We start from the raw sequence: 17,731 nt of genomic DNA, 5'->3' as shown, positions 1-17,731 counted from the left end.
CTGAATATACTTGAAATAAATTGTACTGTGGAAATATTCATCTAAAGCCCTGAAATATGTCAAAACTACTGAGCAAAAAAGCTTTCAGAAGTACCAGCTTTAAATTACTTCTAGCAAATCAGTTCAGAAAGGAGCACCGTGAGAGAAAGAACGCCCACCCACTCTCGCTCCCACCCCATTCCGACCCTGAATGCTATTTATCCGACTAAGTTTACATAAATCAGAGAAGAGTTACAGTGCAATTAAATGTATCCACGAAGTAATATGATATAAAGCACTTTGCAAATATTAAACCTCCCCTTAAGGGATCAATGTTTTCCATGAAGAAGCTGGGGTGGGGTGCGGGGTGGGGGGGAGAAAAGCAGAAGGGAGGGAAGGGGAGAGAGAGAGAGTCCGACCCACCGGGTGAGTAGTGGGGAGACCGGGATCTGAGCAGCAGCTCTCTTGGGTGGGTGCCCTGAAGCACTCAATGAGGGAAGCCAGAGAGCGGAGCCCACCAAGGTGAAGTGATTCCGGAGTCGTGACAGAGGTTTGCTCGCTGTGCAAACCGCACAGGTAGAGGCATCCGCAGGAGGCTGGGCGCTCCTTCCCGGCTTCCCCAAACCAAGGCGGTCGCCCAAGTCCCAGAAACAGAAGTCTCTGCGCTCCTGTTAGTAGCCACAGCGACCTCGCGCACCTCTGAGTAACAACGGTATGACCACCCACTCCACTGCATTTATCTCCTGAGTGTGTGTGTGTTGGCACCTCTGAGTAACAACGGTATGACCACCCACTCCACTGCATTTATCGAGAGAGAGAGAGAGAGAGAGAGAGAGGAGAGAGACAGAGAGAGAGAGACAGAGAGCGGTGGGGGCCGGCGGGGCGGAGAACGCACCCCAGCCTCAAGTTCACGGAGCCTTTGCCTGCCCTCTGCTTGTCCTCCTCGGGCCTCGCAGCCCCGCACTCGCCCAAAGCCGTCTCGCGCTCCAAGCGACAGCCCCACAATCACCCCGGCAAGTGGCCGAGGGCGGGCCCCTAAACTCCGCTGAGCGCAGTTAACGCGTGTTTCCAACCTCCCTCAAAGACAGCCCAGAGCGCTGCGACCGGTTCGAGGAGAGACAGACAGACACACTGACACCGATGACTCTCTCAATCTACCCCGAGAAGCCTCCCTAACGTTTCCCATCTCGCACTAGTTTAACCTCGAGCCCCAGAGAGCGTCTCAAAAGTCTCCTCCAGGCAGTGCCCAAGAGAACCGCGCCCCACAAAGCGCTTTGGCCGGCATCACACGGATGTCTCTCCTCGGCGACCTCCCCTCTTGTCATTTCCCCCCAAATCTACGAAGCTTCAGCCCCCTGTGCTCGAGCCCCTCCCCGACGCGAGGCGGGCAGCGCGCCCTGCTCACCAACGTCCCCGGCGGCGGCAGCGTGGGCGGGAGCCCAGGGCGCGGGGGCCAGCGGCGGGTCGCGCCGGGCCACAGGGCGTCTCCCGCAGTCCCGCTGGCAGTTGGTGCAGTAGTTCCGGACGTCCGGGCTTCGGCTCCGCGGGGAGCGAGGCTGCTCGAAGGCGAGCGAGGCAGCGGAGCTGTGCGTGCGCGCGTGAGAGTAAGAGGCAGGCGGGCCCTACACGCAGGCGGCGGCTGCGAGGTCTGGGGCGAGGAGCCAGGAAGGGGAGGAGGCGGGCGAGAAGTAGTGGAGTTTAGGGCGCGTTTCCCGCACTTCCCCTGGAGGCTGGAGCCAGGTACGGCAGGGCGCGCTCCCGCGGCGCGGGCACGGCAGGGGCGGCCGCGGGAGCCCGAGTCCGCTCAGTGCTTGGGCCCGCAGCGGCTCTGCGGGAGGAGGTGAGCATCCTCCTCGCCCCACGCGGCACCGGCGCGGCCCCAGACTGTGGGCGCCGAGCGGAGAACCTCCTGCGTCCTCAGTGGCAGGTCCTTGGGCAGCTTGCTTCCTCCCGAGCAGCCTAAAAGAGCAACAGTCAGTGCGGCTGGGATCTTCCCTTCCGGGGTCTTGGAGCCGCCGGGGCCAAGCTGCGTGGGCGCCCGGCTCCCCGCGGCTGGTGCTGTCACGGCCGCCGCCCGGCTCCCGGCGGCTGCCTCCCGGAGACGTGCCCAGCTGTGTGCGCGTGTGTGTGTCTAAGCGAATCTCTTCCCCTCCATCACTCGGGCGCGCGGGAGGGATCGGGTCCCCGGCGACCAGCTGCGGAGTGGCTGCCAGTCCCCACCCCCCCCCGCCCCCACCCCTCCTCGCCCTCGTCCTCCTCCCCTGCTCCTCCTCCGGCTGCCGCTCTGGAGCTCCCAAAGGCAGGGGAGAAACCGCAGCGAAAAGGGCGGAGAAGGGTGGGGAAGGAAGCGCAGGTGTCTTCAGCCGAGAGCGGGGCCGCCCACACGGGAGCAGCTTGCTGCAGGGGGTGGGGCAGGGCCTTAGGCGGAGAAGGGGGAGGAGAGGATTTACCCGGAGGCCGAGGTTCTGCGGCTGAACCGCAGCGCGTCCCACCAGGAGCGCGGTGAGGAGGCCGGGTGGGCGCTCAGGGCTCCCCGGCCAACTGAAGTCAGAGCTTGGGGAACCCGCGGAAGTGACCAGGGTGGCGAACCCGGGAACACAGAAGTCGGAGAAGCTGAGACCGGTCTCTCACGGGTCAGAGGGGCCTAGACCTGGAGCTTGGGGCACACAGGTGTCCAGGGAGCTCGAGTGTGGCTCCAGCATGCCAGGCGGGAGAGCTGGAGGCTGTGAGGGGTCGGGCGGCTGCGGCAGCGGCGGTTCTCAGACTGCTGTGTGCCTCCGGAGTCGCAGGGGGCGATCACTGCCTAGCTGGGAAGCGGAGATCAGGGCTCTGCCTTTTTCCTGCTTCCAGATCCCAAACCCGAGAGGCACACTGGCCTTCCCAATTCAGTCAACGTCCCGCCTACCCCTTGCTCCCAGAATAGCAGTGGGGCAGTGGACCCTACGTGCTATTTCCTGTGCTTTCTGCCTGATTGAAAAGATCCCACCTAATCTGAGACTGATGTGTTGATTCTTCTTTCCTAACTCCAGTCCCCTCACTCATCATCTAGCCCCACCCAACTAAAATTTCCCAGAAAACTAATATCTTTCTCACTGATAAAGTTCTCCCCTCTGGAGTTTCCTTAAAAAACTTTTATTTTTCTCTCGAGGTATTAGGTCTCATATTAATTCCCTAGTACAAATGCAATACGCAGAAAAGTCCTTTAGGCTGGGAGTCACGTTATTGCTTATGAGCGCTGGTCTGTTTTCAAATGAGTCATAGAATGCAGAGTCGAGTCAACCTGGGGTCCTGGAGATAATTGGTCCATTTAATTAGAAGTCTGTTGGAATGCTCACTGGCAACAGCACTAGAAAGAACTGTGGTGCTTCCGCCAGTATCCATTCTTTTCTATTATGGTAATTTTACTTTGTTAATTTAAGCAATCTGAAAATGAAAGGTTGGATGCAATTCACAAGGCACAGTAGTTCTAGATTATCATTCAACTGCGACCCCCACCCCCTTCCCCGTGCCGACTCTCACCATCACTTCCAAAGGTGGTGAACTCGGATCTCAAGCTGTACTTTTTCAATTTCAGGAAACAGCCTGAAGGACAAAGCTGTTGAGTTCTAGAAAGAGATAACTTAAATGTAAGTAAACTTATTTACCAGCTACTCAGACAAAATCATAAGCTCAGCAGCAAGAACAGAATGTATATTGTTTAATATAGTGAGCAGGAGGAAAGATGGCTGTTAGCCAGATATGTGATCCATTAACCTCTGTAGCTCGTTGTTGGCAACAATAGCATACAATCACATTCTTATGTTTGAAAGACAAGGGATTGTTTTTTCCCCATCTCAAAATCACAATGCCACATTATAGTCTAAAAGAAACCTCAAACAATAAAAGTAATAAGAAAGGAAGAAACACGATTTGCTTTTTTCTGAACAAATGTTGCTGTTCTGTTTTTCTGGAGGGGAAAAATGCTGATAAGCAATAAAGTCTGCAAAAGCATGACAATAGATTTTGAAGAATGCTTTGCTCCATCTATCAGTCTTTTCAATTAGTCAACTTTATTTAAAATGTTTATTTATATTACCTTTTTATTGGTATTCATTCTTTCTTTTGTGCCAGGAAGATTACTGAGGAGGACGATGGGGTGAGATGAATCTAGTTTCTCATAATTCTGTCTTGCTTCAGGTTTATGTTTGGCAGGAGAGGAACAATCAGCAGCCCGTGCTTTCTCAGCAGTCCTAACTTCTCCTCAGAGAATCCTCAGCTCTGTAGCTGATGGACTAAGACATTGTCACAGTGATTTTGCCTAGCTTGTGCAAGATCACACCTGGGGCTGGGAGCAGGTACAACCCTAGAAACTGTGAAGCAAAGCTCTGGAAAGGCTTTCTGCCTAGCCTTGGGTTGGAGGATTAAATCAGGGTATATGCACTTTCAGCGTGTGCTGCTCTTCAACTCCTCCAACAGTGTGGCTTTCTTGCTAGGTAAAGCACAGAGGAGGGTGGGTGGGTGTCTAACATTTTTAGTAGAAACATTTTAGTATCATGCGAAATTAAACAAATAAAACTAAACACTGGACGAAGAGGCACAGCCAAAAAATCTTTTTAGAATGCAGTTTTGCAAATGGTCACAGATTCATTGGTTTGGTTTAGTCACCAAAGCCAAATAAAGTGCACGGTAATAAAAACATCTGGTTAATTAGTTTTCATTTGGTAAAGAATATATTTTTTCTGAGCATCATTACACTCTCTTGTCTCATAAAGATGCAACCGTTAAATATTGTTCAGCTCACGGTTTCAAATGGAGGCTGTCCTTTCAGTAATGTATAGAAATGTTTGTCATTATTAGAGGGTATTTGACTTGTTTTCCAACTATATCTTTTTTTTTTTTAAACGAGCTAATCACTGACATCTAGACTCAGTTGGTTAAGTAAATATTTATTAAAAGGAACTCTTTTTGTGCCAACCACTGGAAACCAAAAGATGAATAAAAGAAGCCTCTGCTCTCATAGGGTGAGTTCAGTAATCACTAGGGTTATCAGGTGTAGGTCTGGTTCAACAGGAGTCCTTACCTTTTGCAGAAATGAGGCCCTGAGCCCACATCTCCATGCTCCATCACTGTATTTGAATTTCCCTGTATGAAAGTTCTGGTTTTCTATTGTGCTAGGAAATGTTTAGCAGTCAGAGGCCTAAAAGTGCAAGGCCACACCTGAATATAAGGAAACTATTTCTTATGGAAGAGGTGGGTCCACAGATCTGATGTCAGAAACGATGAGGACACTCAAGAGGATTTAACCCCTCTCTAGGTCCAGACCAGTGCTGGCTAATAGAAGTGTCATGCAAGCGCAAATGTGAGCCACATGTACAATTTTAATTCTATATAGCTCATTTTAAAAGTAAAACAAAACAGGTAAAATTTAATATTATATTTTGTTTAACTTAATATATCTAAGATATTATAGTTTTGACATACGATCAAGATATAATTATTAGTGAAATATTTTACATTATTTTTTTCACATTGTGATGGGCAGAATGTCTCCCACACCCTGATTCTTGGATACTGTAAATATGTTACATTACATGGCAAAATAGACTTTGCAAGATGTACAGTAATTAAATTACAGGCCTTAAAATGGGGAGGTTATCCTGGATTGTCTTGAGTGGGCCCAACCTAATCACACGAGTTCTTAAAAGCAGAATGTTTGCTCAGGGGACAAGCAGAAGAGATGTGACACAAAGAGAAGTCAGAGAGATTCAAAGCATGAGAAGGATTTAATTAACATGCTTGAAGATGGAAGGGCCAATGGGACAAGGAACACAGGTGGCCTTTAGCTCAGCGAGCTCCAGAAACGAGACCCCTGCCCTATTACCACAAGGAACTGAATTCAGCCAACAACCTGAGTGATCTTGGAAGCAGATTCATCTGCAGACTCCCCACAGAAGAATGCAGTGCTAATGGCAACTTGGTTTTGTGCTTATAAGACTAAGCAGAGGGCTCACCTGAGCCAGCTGTACCAGGACTTCTGGACTACAGGACTGTGATAATAAATGGATGTTTTAAATCATTAAATTTATCATAATTTTTTACAGCAGCAATATAAAACTCATACACGTACTGAGTCTTGAAATCTGGTGTGTATTGTACACTTACAGCCCATCTCGATTTGGACTCTCCACATCTCAAGTATTCAACAGCCACATGTGGCTAATGGCGATCATATTGGACAGTGCAACTCTAGACCAAGAGGAGTAAGATGTCTAGAAAGTGGTAGATCTGTAGGCTAACCGTAATGTCCCTATGTGGAGAGAGAAGAGGTGCAAGGACGGGAGGAACTGGCAAGATCTCTCCTGATTCTCCACCCATGACCCATGTGAATGGGGGTAATCTTGCTCATACAGGACACAAGCTAAATCTTACAAGTGAGACTGTCAAAATTCACTGAATTCTGATATTTTTGCTTTTATTACCTTGAGGCTATTGTTAGAGTCTTTTTGAATATTCCATTTTTGTGTCAGTTAAGTTTTGGAGCAATCAAGAGAAGAGTCGTTGCTTCTACTTTTCTTCATGCTTAATGTAGAGCATCATTTATTTCCAGTATTATGGTGTGGGGGACAGTAGGCAAGGGTAACCATGAAAGGTCTCTAGGAGAAGAGGAATTATGTGGATTGATTTAGCAGTCCTAGGAAGTCTGTTCCCCCCACCAGAGAAATTGTTTTCAGTATCAATCTTCTGAGATCTACATTTTATTTTTATTAAGAAAGGCAGCATGTTTTACAATTCTAATTGCATTCCATATTTAGCTTTCTAAAATCATCTTTTACCATCTTCCTTAATAGGTAGGAACGTAAGCTCGTACCCTATAAAACCTAGAACAGGAACTAACTACTGTAATCTGGGACCACTTTAGGAAGGTTTTGCCAAAGAGCTGTAGACCTGAACTGGGTTTAAAGAAAAAAAATAGAACCTAGACCATGAGAGAGTAGAAGGAGGACTTTCAAGGCTGCAAGAAGCAGTAGGGGTAACAGTATAAAGACCAGAAAATGAATGGTAGGTTGATTGGCTGATAAAAAGGTCCTTTGACTTTTTTACAAAAAGCTTTTGTAAGGAAAGCTGTAGCTGATGTTAAAGAGGGAAATGTTAGTTAGCTCTAGATCTGCTGTGTTCAATATGGTAGCCGCTAAGCACATGTGGCCATGAAGCTCTTGAAATGTGACTAGTCTGTGAGTATAAAATACATACTGGTCTAAGAAAAAAAGATAACAGTGGCTTGAACTAGGTGGAAAGGCATGGATGGTCTTCAGATATATTTCAAGGGCACAGCCATAGGACTTGCTGATAAACTGAATGCAGTGAAGCAAAGTAAGGAACCAAGGATGACTTCTAGATTTGGAACAACTGGGTATATGTTGTTACCATTTACTGAAAAGGGAAATAATAGGGTAGTAACAAGGCTTGTTGAAGCAAGGTCCCCACCAAGAGGATACATTAGGCATTCCAAATGGAGATGTCACTTAAGGAGGTAGATATATCAGTTCAGAGGTTTGAGAAAGTCTGGGGTTAGAGATATGAATTTGGAAGTGATCAGCATACGGAAGGTGTTCAAAGCACCCAGTGGGGGGAAAAAAATAGAAAGAAGCCCTGGTGATTGAGAAGGAGGGAAGGAAGAGCATAGATAGAAGACTGAAAAGAAATTGCCTGGCCAATTAAAGGCAAACTGAGAGTCTGGCAACTCAGAAGTCAAGAGAAGAAAGCATTTCAATGAGGAGGTAGTAGCCCCTATGTCAAATACTGCTCAGAAGTCAATAAAAGAAAAATAGGGATGCCTGTATTGACTTTGGCAACATTGGAGATAATTAGTGACCTTTACAAGAGAAGTTTCAATGGCAATGTTAAAGCCAAACTGAATTGAGTTGAAAAGTGAATGGGAAATGAGAAAGTAGGGAAGTGAAGGCAGACAGCGTTTTGAGAATTTTTTCTTTGAAGAATTGCAAAGAAATGGAGGCATAGTCCAGAGAGGGATATGGGACTAAGGGATGTTTTGTTTTAAGATGGGAGGTACTGGAACATCTTTGTATAATGATAGAAATAGTCCAGTAGAGAAGGGAAGAATGAAGAGAATAATTGAAGATGAAGTCCTTGAGTAGGGTAGAAAAGGGAGGTGTGGACAAGTGGACGTGTTGGTTTCTCAGGAGCAGGGACCATTGTTCCCTCATAAACAAAAGGAAGACAGGAGTTGTAGAACCACATGAAAGAATATGTAGACCTAGTCAAGAGAAGATGAAGGAGTTGTTTCCATTTTCTCAAAATATGAGTCAAGGAGTACTATTTTAGAGAAAGGAAGTAATGGAAAATTGAGGAGTGAGGAAAAATCATGGAATAGTGATTTCAGAGAGTGAGAAGTCAAGCTTCCTAGAAGAAAGCAAGAAATTAGGTTGGGGAGTGTTGACTGCTATTTGAGGTTTGAGGTCCTGAATTTCCTATGAAATCAGTGAGGCCAGTTAGATAATTTTCTCCAAGAATAATCAGCTGATAAAGTATACATATGGAGAAGCCAAGCAAGTGGTTGCATTCTGCCAAACTGGGAATATTTTAAGCAGCATGGAACATGGGAGTTGAGGCTGTCTGCAAAAGAATTGTTATAGGGCTAGATCATGATATTCAACCTGAGTACAGAGGGAAGTGGAGTCAGGAGGTTGAGATGATCAGTGAAAAAGTAGTGAGGTCAAGGGCTTCATTTCAATTTTAAGAGTGATTCAGTCTGGCAAGTAGGAGTTGGGACAAATTGGGGAAGGAGGATCTTAATTTTTTATAGGCAGGGTATTTCTATGCAGAGTCTAAAACGAGAAAATTAGGGAGTCAGATCAATCTAGATTCAACTTACATTTATTGGAATCGAATGTGTGCTACACTCTGTACTGGGCACTTTCCTGTTACTTCATTTAATCCTCACAATATCCCTGTGCTTTGGGTAAGATAAGTCCTTGTTTTATAGATGAGAAAATAAAACAGAGACGATTAAAAAAAATAAATAAAATTTTAAAAAATAAAATACATACTGGATTTCAAAGTCTTAGTGCAAAAAAAACTTGTGAAATATTTATTAATAATTTTATATTAATTGTTGAAATGATAACCTTTTGGATACCTTGGATTACATAAATTATGTTATTAAATTATTGTTACTTTTTTTAAAAAAGCTTTTTAAATAGAGCTACTAGAATACTTAAAATTACACATGTAGCTTGCATTATACTTCCACTGGCCATCACTGCTCTAGACTAAGTGCTTCTTATACTTTAATGTACATATGAATCACTGGGGAATCTTGTTAAAATGCACATTTAGAAACTCCCAGGTAAACCGCTGTCACTGGTCCTTGGACCACACTTTGAATATCACAATGATGATTGACAACTTCAGCTACAATATAGAACCATTCAGGAATTTTTTTAAAAAATCACAATGACCAGATTGCTGCACCCAGAATTAATTAAATAGGAATCTCTGAAGTTGTGACCTGAGGATAAGTATTTGTTATAGCTCTCTAGGAGGTGATTTTAAAATATTACAAATTTCAGAACCACTGCGTTAGAAGCTCTTGAATACAGGTGAACTAATTTAAACTTTATTCTGTAGAAAATGGAGAAGTTTATATATCAGGTGCAATTAATTTGTCACTAGCAAATATTCATTTATTCATTAAGTGAGTGTAATTACTATATGTAAGTCATGGTGACTTATATCCTGCCTTCTAGAAGCTTAGAAACTAGTTACAGCAATAAGATACCTACTTAAATAATGGCACAGCAACATAGCATAGGTTCAGCATGACTGGTATAGTTATTAAGAGTTATAGGAGTACAGAAAAGGAAGAGTTAGTCTTGGATGGGATAATTAGTGAATCTTCCTGGAAGAACTGATGTGTAAGAAAGATCTGATACAGGGGTTCTCAAACTGTAGAATGCATCAGAGTCTTCACGGGTGACCAGGGCAAGGCCACTATTGTCATGGAACACTGCTAATATCACCCCTGCCACACTATGAATGAATTGTAAAACCATCCTGCTTCTCTGTCCCAGTAACTCAAGTTCAAAGTCCCCAGTGGGAGGCTGACTAACTGAGCCCAGACCACATGCTCCAGCCTAGGCTGCCAGGAGCCACTGGCTATGCACAACTTTTCACCAACACTGCACACAAAGGAACTTTTTCCAAAAACAGGGATAAAGATGAAAGTCTGCTCAGCCTGCCCCAAAACTCCTCACCCTACCCTTGCCAAAGCAAATCAAAACGAAACAAAACCAAAAAACCCCAAAACAGCCAATTAAAGAAACAAAATGTCTACCACAGGTAGTATTACTCAAAACGCTGACATATATGAGGGGGGACTTGATTTTGGCAAATTCAATTTTAGACTGTTAAGCTTGAGATTATGATGTTTAACTCAAGTAGAGTTGCCCATTTAGTTTGGGGAATGAGGCAAAGGCTAGAGAAGGTTGCTTAGATGTCATCTGCATAGAGGTAAACATAGAGAACAAATGTGAGCTTCAGGAGGCTGAATGTAGAAGGAGAAACTCTGGACAAAGACTTTTATAATATCCTCTAAAGGACTAAAGGAGCAGTACAAAAGGGGTGTTGCATTACCTCTCAACAGCTATTAACCCTCCAACCAGCTCAGATTAGAAGAGTTAAATAAGAATTTCTGTGGTAGCAGTTCTCAGAGTTTTTAATATGCTGATTTGTATTATGAAGCTCTGATTATGCTACACTTCCAAATATCATTTGACTATGGAACTTTCTTGAAAAACTAGTGATATATTGAAGACATTTTGGGAAACAATGGGCTAGAATTATCTGGAACCAGAAAAAGACAGAAAGATCTTAGAGAAATGTCCAGGGAGAGAAACAATAGTCCAGAATCCAGATTATTCTGACAATTCTGATGCCTGTTGTTCCACTGTTATAGGAGATGGGTTTAATAGTATGGAGATTAGTGGTACTGAATTCTGTTTTACCCACATGTCCCCCCAATGCACAGTGCTTGGTAAATGGAGGCACGCCATACATATTTGTTGAGTGAATAAATAAGAGAATAGTTAAGAAAAGCCCTTTAACTTGTCAATATGGAGGTCACAAGTAACCTCCAAAAGCATTGTTTCAGATTAATGGTGAGGTGGGTTGGAGGAGGCATCCACCTGCTAAGGATTCCTCAAGTGATTCCTCAAGGATCTCTGGCAGAGACTGAATTGTCTACCCCATCATCTGTTTCTCTCTTTTTTTCTTGGTAATATAACAAGAGTGACCATATAATTTATCATCTGAACTAGGACACTTGAGAGAGAGAAGGGGGGAGCTATTAATAATTATGCCAGGACAACACACACAAAACAGACTTTCAGGCAAACTGGGACAAATGGTCATCTTAAAAATAATTCCTGATTTTTAGCTGAACACTTGACTGTTAGGAATAAAGACTGCCTTGCCCAACCTCTCTTGTATTTATGGGCAACAATGTGACTAAAATGTTACTAGATCACAATGGTTAGTTTTCCCCCAAAATTTTTACAGAGGTATGCATATCTTGACCAGTGTGTGTTCTCATTTATCAAAGAAGATGGTAGAAGATGGTTTCAGAAGGTTGCACATGGAATGTATCTTTTTTTAAATTGAAGTATAGATCATTTACAAAGTTGTGTTGGTTTCTGGTATAGAGCAAAGTGATTCAGTTATATATGTTATGTATATATATATATATATAAAATCTGAAAAGAACTTTTCAGATTCTTTTCCATTATAGGTTATTATGAGATATTGAATATAGTTCCCCGTGCTATACAGTAGGTTCTTGTTGTTTATTTTATATATAGTAGTATATATCTGTTAATCCCAAGCTACCAATTTATCCCCGCCCCCTCTTTAGTGACCATAACATTGTTTTCTTTGTATCTTTAATGGTCTGTTTCTCCTTCCAGCTGGCTGGAATGTGGTTATTCTGGTTAGAGCTTCAGCAGCCATCTTGAATAATCCTGTGTTATTCTGGAGTTTTCTGTTACTTGTGGTTGAACCTAATCCCAATAGATAAGACCTTATACCAAAGCTGCCTAAAACCAGTATAATATGAGCCACAAATGCAAACCACATATGTAGTTTTACATTTTCTTGTAGCCATTTTAAAACATAGAAAAAGAACAGGTGAAATTAATTTTAATAATATATTTAAATAAATGTGTCCAAAATATTATTTTTTCAGAATGTAACCAATATGAAAAAATATTAATGTGATATTTTATATACTTATCTTTTATGCTAAATCTTCAAAATCCCATGTTTTGCACTTACAGCACATCTCAATTTAGATTAACCACATTTCAAGTGCTCAATAGCCACATGTGACTAGTGACCACCATATGGGACAACACAATTTTATACCATGAATAACCTCCTCTCACCCGTGTATTTTCTATCTCTCCCTCTCCTCTTGCTTCTCTTCAATAGATAAACATAGATAGATAAAACTCTGTATCTTCCACAGCAACAAAACAACAACAATAAAACCCTGTTTCATTTCTTACTTCCCAGAAGTGATTTCTCTATTGTTTTTCTTCCCTTCACAACTCTATTTAATTGAATTTGCAATATCAGCTAACTCTGTTCTTGGAATAATGACAGAATGTTGTCCTTCAGGATACCTTTTGATAAATTGGGTCTCTGGGTATTGATCAACCATAAGCAATCTATTTTTAGAATGATCCCCTAGCAAATTGAGCCCCTAGCTATCAGGAGTTGTTAATATCAGGACCAAAACCCACTATACTTTGTCACCAGTTGCCACAAGGAATTGGTTAATTTTTTTTGCAAATGATTTGAGAAAATCGCTTCTAGTAGAATCAAGGTTACCCCTCTAATGATGACAGTCTTCCCTTCTTTGAGATATATGTTGAAGAGTGGGAGGGAAAAGAGAACTGTTAGAGCTGGCCACTTGGGAATTGAACCTAAACTGGGTACTCCCTGGAAGGGTAATGGACGCGTACATTGACTACCATGTGTGGGATGGTGGAAAAGTGACTTCCAGCAGCTGGGCTTCATAGAGTACAGCATAACCTCAGTTATCCAGTGTAGTGTTCAAGCAACAGGAAATGTGTCAGATACAAAAGGAAAAAAATTGTGTATTTTGTAAGAAAGAAACTGAGATTTGAGCATTTTGAGTGAGTGAGTTAAGAAGAACCAAAGACATGAAGGTTATAGCGAATGAGCTATGATTGATTAATTCTCCAGCAGGAGGGAAAAAGTCTTCTGGCTTGATGGTGGTGTGTATAAAAGGTCAGCCTTTTCATGTAGGAGCCAAGAAGCTCACACAACATGACAGGGATCCAATGAGATAAGAAATAAGAAAGGCAGAGAGAAGGGGAAAGCAAACAAAGAAGACTGTATATGGAGCCAAAGTGGTGGTAACAAAGACAGAAGTAGTACCAAAGGAGGCTAACAAATGTCACCAGCTCTTGTGGGCAGTGGAAAGAATGATGCAGGGGTGAAGTAGTCTAATGGGTGTCAGGGTGCCATGTGTACTTAAATCTTCACACGCAATATTTCTGGAAAAAAATCTCTTATGCCGACTGTAATCATTTGTTTCTTTGTTAATTTACTTACTTCCCTGTGGTTGTCTAATCTGTACCAGAAGTTTGCTCTCTCTTAGTCTATGTGCTCTCAATGACTTAGGTAAAGTCGGTGGATGATGTAGATGATGCTGCCAAACTTAAGACCTAAACCACAGTCCGTTGGCCAAGAAAAACAAAGTAAAGAGGAAGAGAAAGAAAAAGACCATCATAAGTATTTTAGTTATCCAGAAGTCATTTATCTAGCCTCCTTAACTATGCATACTCTAGCTAAGAACAAAGGAGTAAGCAAAAACACATCTGAAAATCTAGATAGATGATGTTAAGACCACACAGTAACTTTCATGCGATTTACTCATTGAAAACTCCCCAGGCTCCAGAAGCATGGCACCACTTTCTCTTGTCTTAACTATGCCAGACTTTGCTATGCCCAGTGGGCCCTTCCTGCAGAGCGTGGATGTTGCCTCAACCCAGCCCACTGGTCAGCTACTACTGTGCCATCAGGGTGAAGCAGGCAGCTCATGTACCATTTGTCATCCTTTCCTTATGTTGTTACTAAGAATATTTTATTCTTATTTCTAAATAAGTCTAACAAGCATGGTTAGTATTTTCTATGCTGATTGAAAACCAGAACAGCAAAATCAGGTAGGAGAGGGCGATAGCCAGAGGTGACAGGTGACTTTGAGGCAGGGGCAGAAAAACTGTATGAACTTCATCTCCAACCAAAAAGCAGGTGGCCCATTCCATGTCAGAGTGAGTGTATGTGGTTTGGCAGGAAGTGGATGGACTTTGGCATAAGACAGGTCCAGGTTCAAGTTACAGCTCTTCTGCTGGTAGCTGTGTGATTTGGGGCAGGTATTTGAGTTATCTGAGCCTCAGCTTTTTCATTTCTAAAATAGAAATACTAATATTACCTTCTTACTCAATTATTGTGAAGATTAAATATATCAGAAACAACAAATTTGACGGAATTATCTTTTTCCTCCCTTTGCTCCCAGAGATGAGTAGGTTCTTGGGTTATCACTGAATTTTATAACTTAAGATAGTGCTTATTAAACTCATACTACCTTATGGATGGTGTAATCCATAGTGCTAGGCACTGGGACATAGAATTATATGAAAAACAGTCAATGCCATCAAGGAACGGAGAGTTATCTGGGTAGAAAGACTGCAACACACAAGTTAGACGGTGGGTAAAGGTGCACCAGTAAAATCAGGAACAAGTAATTGAAGCAGTACTAGCGGCAGCATGGGGTGGATGGGAACAGTTTATTGGGAGGAGGCATTGTATATATAGTGATGATAGTCCTGAATTATCAAGGAAACAGAAATTGTGTTTAATAAACTATGTTTAAAGAGGCAGGATATGAGTAATCTTGTTTTGAAATTTTTCTATTTAAGCTGATTAGAGCTAAGAAATAAATTTCCATGGTTTAGTTTGGTGGAAAACTCACTGACTTCTAGTGGAACATCTTATCTATTGGTCTGTCAAATAAATGAGGCGTTGTTAAAATGGCAGATGAAAAAGGCAAAAAAAAAAAAGGAAGAAAGTAATGGAGAAAGGATTGAGAAAGAAGCAGAAAATATTATGCTGTCAGAGCTACCTCCTGAGTATCAGTCTTTTCTAAGCGCATCCTTCTTGCTGTTTCATTTAATCTTCACAGACACCCTGTCCAGTTGGCGAAACAGATATTGTTCTCTGTTTGACAGATGACGAAGTTGAAAGTATAAGAAGCTATTTCTTGTCCTAATTCACATATTGAGTAAGTCACACATCTAGAAAGAAGAACCCACATTCTCTGCTTGAGGCACAAAAATGTAAAGAAAGTTACCCACATAAAAATGTATGGTTCTAAAGCATTTTATTTAAAGACAAATTTTTTAAAAAATCTTTATTGGAGTATAACTGTTTTACAATGGTGTGTTAGTTTCTGCTTTACAACAAAGTGAATCAGTTATACATATACATATGTTCCCATATCTCTTCCCTCTTGCGTCTCCCTCCCTCCCACCCTCCCTATCCCGCCCCTCTAGGTGGTCACAAAGCACCGAGCTGATCTCCCTGTGCCATGCGGCTGCTTCCCAGTTTTAAAACCAGGCAGCAAAGTGATATGGGCACAAAAATATTCTATGTAGAAAATAAATGCTGAGCATGGTGGCTTCACTACAACTTTACCTCTTCTTTCTCTTTTATTTCTTTCCTTTCCTTCCTTCCTCCTCCAAAGAGATGAAGGTATATGTGAGAAATACAAGAAAAGAAGGAAATAGAGGAGAGAAAAACAGAAATTTATGAGGAGAAGGCATAAGAGAACAGGAAATGAATGTGTAGGGAGATCTTCGTCATGAACATATAATATGCCTCTGGTAGATTTAAAATTTGGAAAGAACATATCAAAGATTTTGTTTTAAAATTTCTCCTGAAAAAAAATTGAGGTCAGAGAGGGAGTAAATGTGTCAAGGAGTTTAGATGATGTCTTTGCTGCCAGTAAATGAATAGCCTGTTTATACAGAACCGAAAGCTTTCCCTGTGGTCCCCGGGCGAGCATCTCTGGCTTCAGCTCCATGGTCTGACACCCTCTATTACTCAGGGGCATCGACTGGCCAAGCGCACCTTCTCCTCCCCATGGAGTCACTGTAAACACCACCCAGGGCTGCTGCTCCTGCTGCTGCGGGGAGGTGACAAAAGATCAAGTGCTGATCATGTTCCCTGGGCATCTTCAGGACACAGATCTACATCTGCAGAGCATAGTGATCAAGAGGTGGGTTAGGTTCCAACACCAGTGTCATCCTTACTGTGTGAGCTCTTGGAGTACCAGTTTCTCCTCTGCTGGGACATAATCATAGGACACATCACACAGGTTATAGTGAATGTCAGAGACGATAGTTCATGTGAAGTACTTATTATAGGGATTGCTCACAGAAAGTTCTCAATAAATATTAGCCTTTTGTAGCAAGCTGTCTTTCTCCCTCTCAAAAATTAACACTATTTGTCCCGTGTTAAGTTATAGTGAGTTATCCAACCTATAATTATCATTTTTTTAAAAATGAAAAATAGGCCTCAATTAAAACTAGCTATTCATCATTTTCTATTGTTCAGCACAGAAATTTCCCTCCTAAAAATAAGTGACAAAAATCTGGTGGTATTTGAAATACCTGTATTAAAAGTCTTATGTGGTTATGGGCATTTCCTGGTATCTTGCATCAACTTGGGAAGAATTGCTCCATGAATCAAGGACTATAAATTTGTATCATTTACATTTTCATTTCTCTAAACAGCCTCCAAAAAATTAAAAAGAACATAATTTTGAAAGTTGATGTTTATTCATTGGGAATAAGGGTGGGAAAATAGTGAGAAATCTGCCTGAGAAAATATTTGAGAAGACATGGAGTTTTAGTAATCTCAAGGAAAGTTAATATTTTAAGCTAACATTTAAATGGTTATTAATGGGCAATAATACTAAGCTCATCAAAAACTATACTTCACAAAAATCCTTGATTGTTTTATACTGCATCATAAGTATAAGGTACTTTGGTAACATAATAAATTTAATTACTAGAGCCAGAAATAAATGACTTTTTAAAAAAACCCTAGATTTTTCTAGCTTACAAATAAGATTCTAACAAACTCTTTGAAGAAAAAGTAATATTTCCTAATATTAATTACCTGTAGTTTAGTTGGTTAACTATAAACATGAGATTAGTGAAGTGTGAATTAATGGGGTTTTATTGCCTAATACAAGTTAAAGCAACATACTCATAAAATAAACAGTCTACTTATCTTTTCTTATATCATAGCTTTCCAACACCTAGGGCTTTGGTCTCATTTATCTTTAGTTGTTCATGGACAGAATTCAATCAAGGGAATGACAGGAATATAAAGCTGTTAACTCTTTCCACTGAAGTTGGAGGTCAAGAAACATCTTGCACGTGAAGTCCTGATTTCTTAGCGTAATTTAAGACCATGGGTTCCAGACTCAGGCTGCCTAAGTTCAAACCCTGCTTCCCCTTTATAGGCTCTGTGACAGTTGGGAAATTACTTCAGTTCCCTCCTTCGTGAAACAAAGATGATTATGGAATTTATCTCACAGGGTTCAGTAGAAAGATGAACATTTAACAGTGCCTGGTACACCGTGAGCTCTCAACATATTCCA

At 42.2% G+C, this 17,731-nt stretch overlaps 1 protein-coding gene and 1 long non-coding RNA gene across 10 annotated transcripts in view; one reads left to right on the top strand and one right to left on the bottom strand.

Annotated features, from left to right (window-relative positions):
* Positions 1-1,474, bottom strand: part of HS3ST5 (heparan sulfate-glucosamine 3-sulfotransferase 5) — a 358,640-nt gene extending 357,166 nt beyond the window's left edge. For all 8 annotated transcript variants that reach the window (XR_003681466.2, XM_055087546.1, XM_028494526.2 and 5 more), the window contains exon 1: positions 1,385-1,474. The gene's annotated coding sequence lies outside the window, so the exon portion shown is untranslated. The remainder of the gene's footprint in view (positions 1-1,384) is intronic.
* A 22-nt stretch (positions 1,475-1,496) lies between these two features.
* Positions 1,497-17,731, top strand: part of LOC114486966 (uncharacterized) — a 144,940-nt gene continuing 128,705 nt past the window's right edge. For both annotated transcript variants that reach the window (XR_008618375.1, XR_008618374.1), the window contains exons 1-2: positions 1,497-1,583; positions 3,554-3,605. This is a non-coding gene — a long non-coding RNA (uncharacterized lncRNA). The remainder of the gene's footprint in view (positions 1,584-3,553; positions 3,606-17,731) is intronic.

This window comes from Physeter macrocephalus, chromosome 10 (genome assembly GCF_002837175.3).
Source record: "Physeter macrocephalus isolate SW-GA chromosome 10, ASM283717v5, whole genome shotgun sequence".
In the NCBI taxonomy this organism is placed as follows: Eukaryota; Metazoa; Chordata; class Mammalia; order Artiodactyla; family Physeteridae; genus Physeter; species Physeter macrocephalus.
The sequence above is the reverse complement of the archived record's forward strand: the minus strand, read 5'-3'. Positions and strand labels throughout refer to the sequence as shown.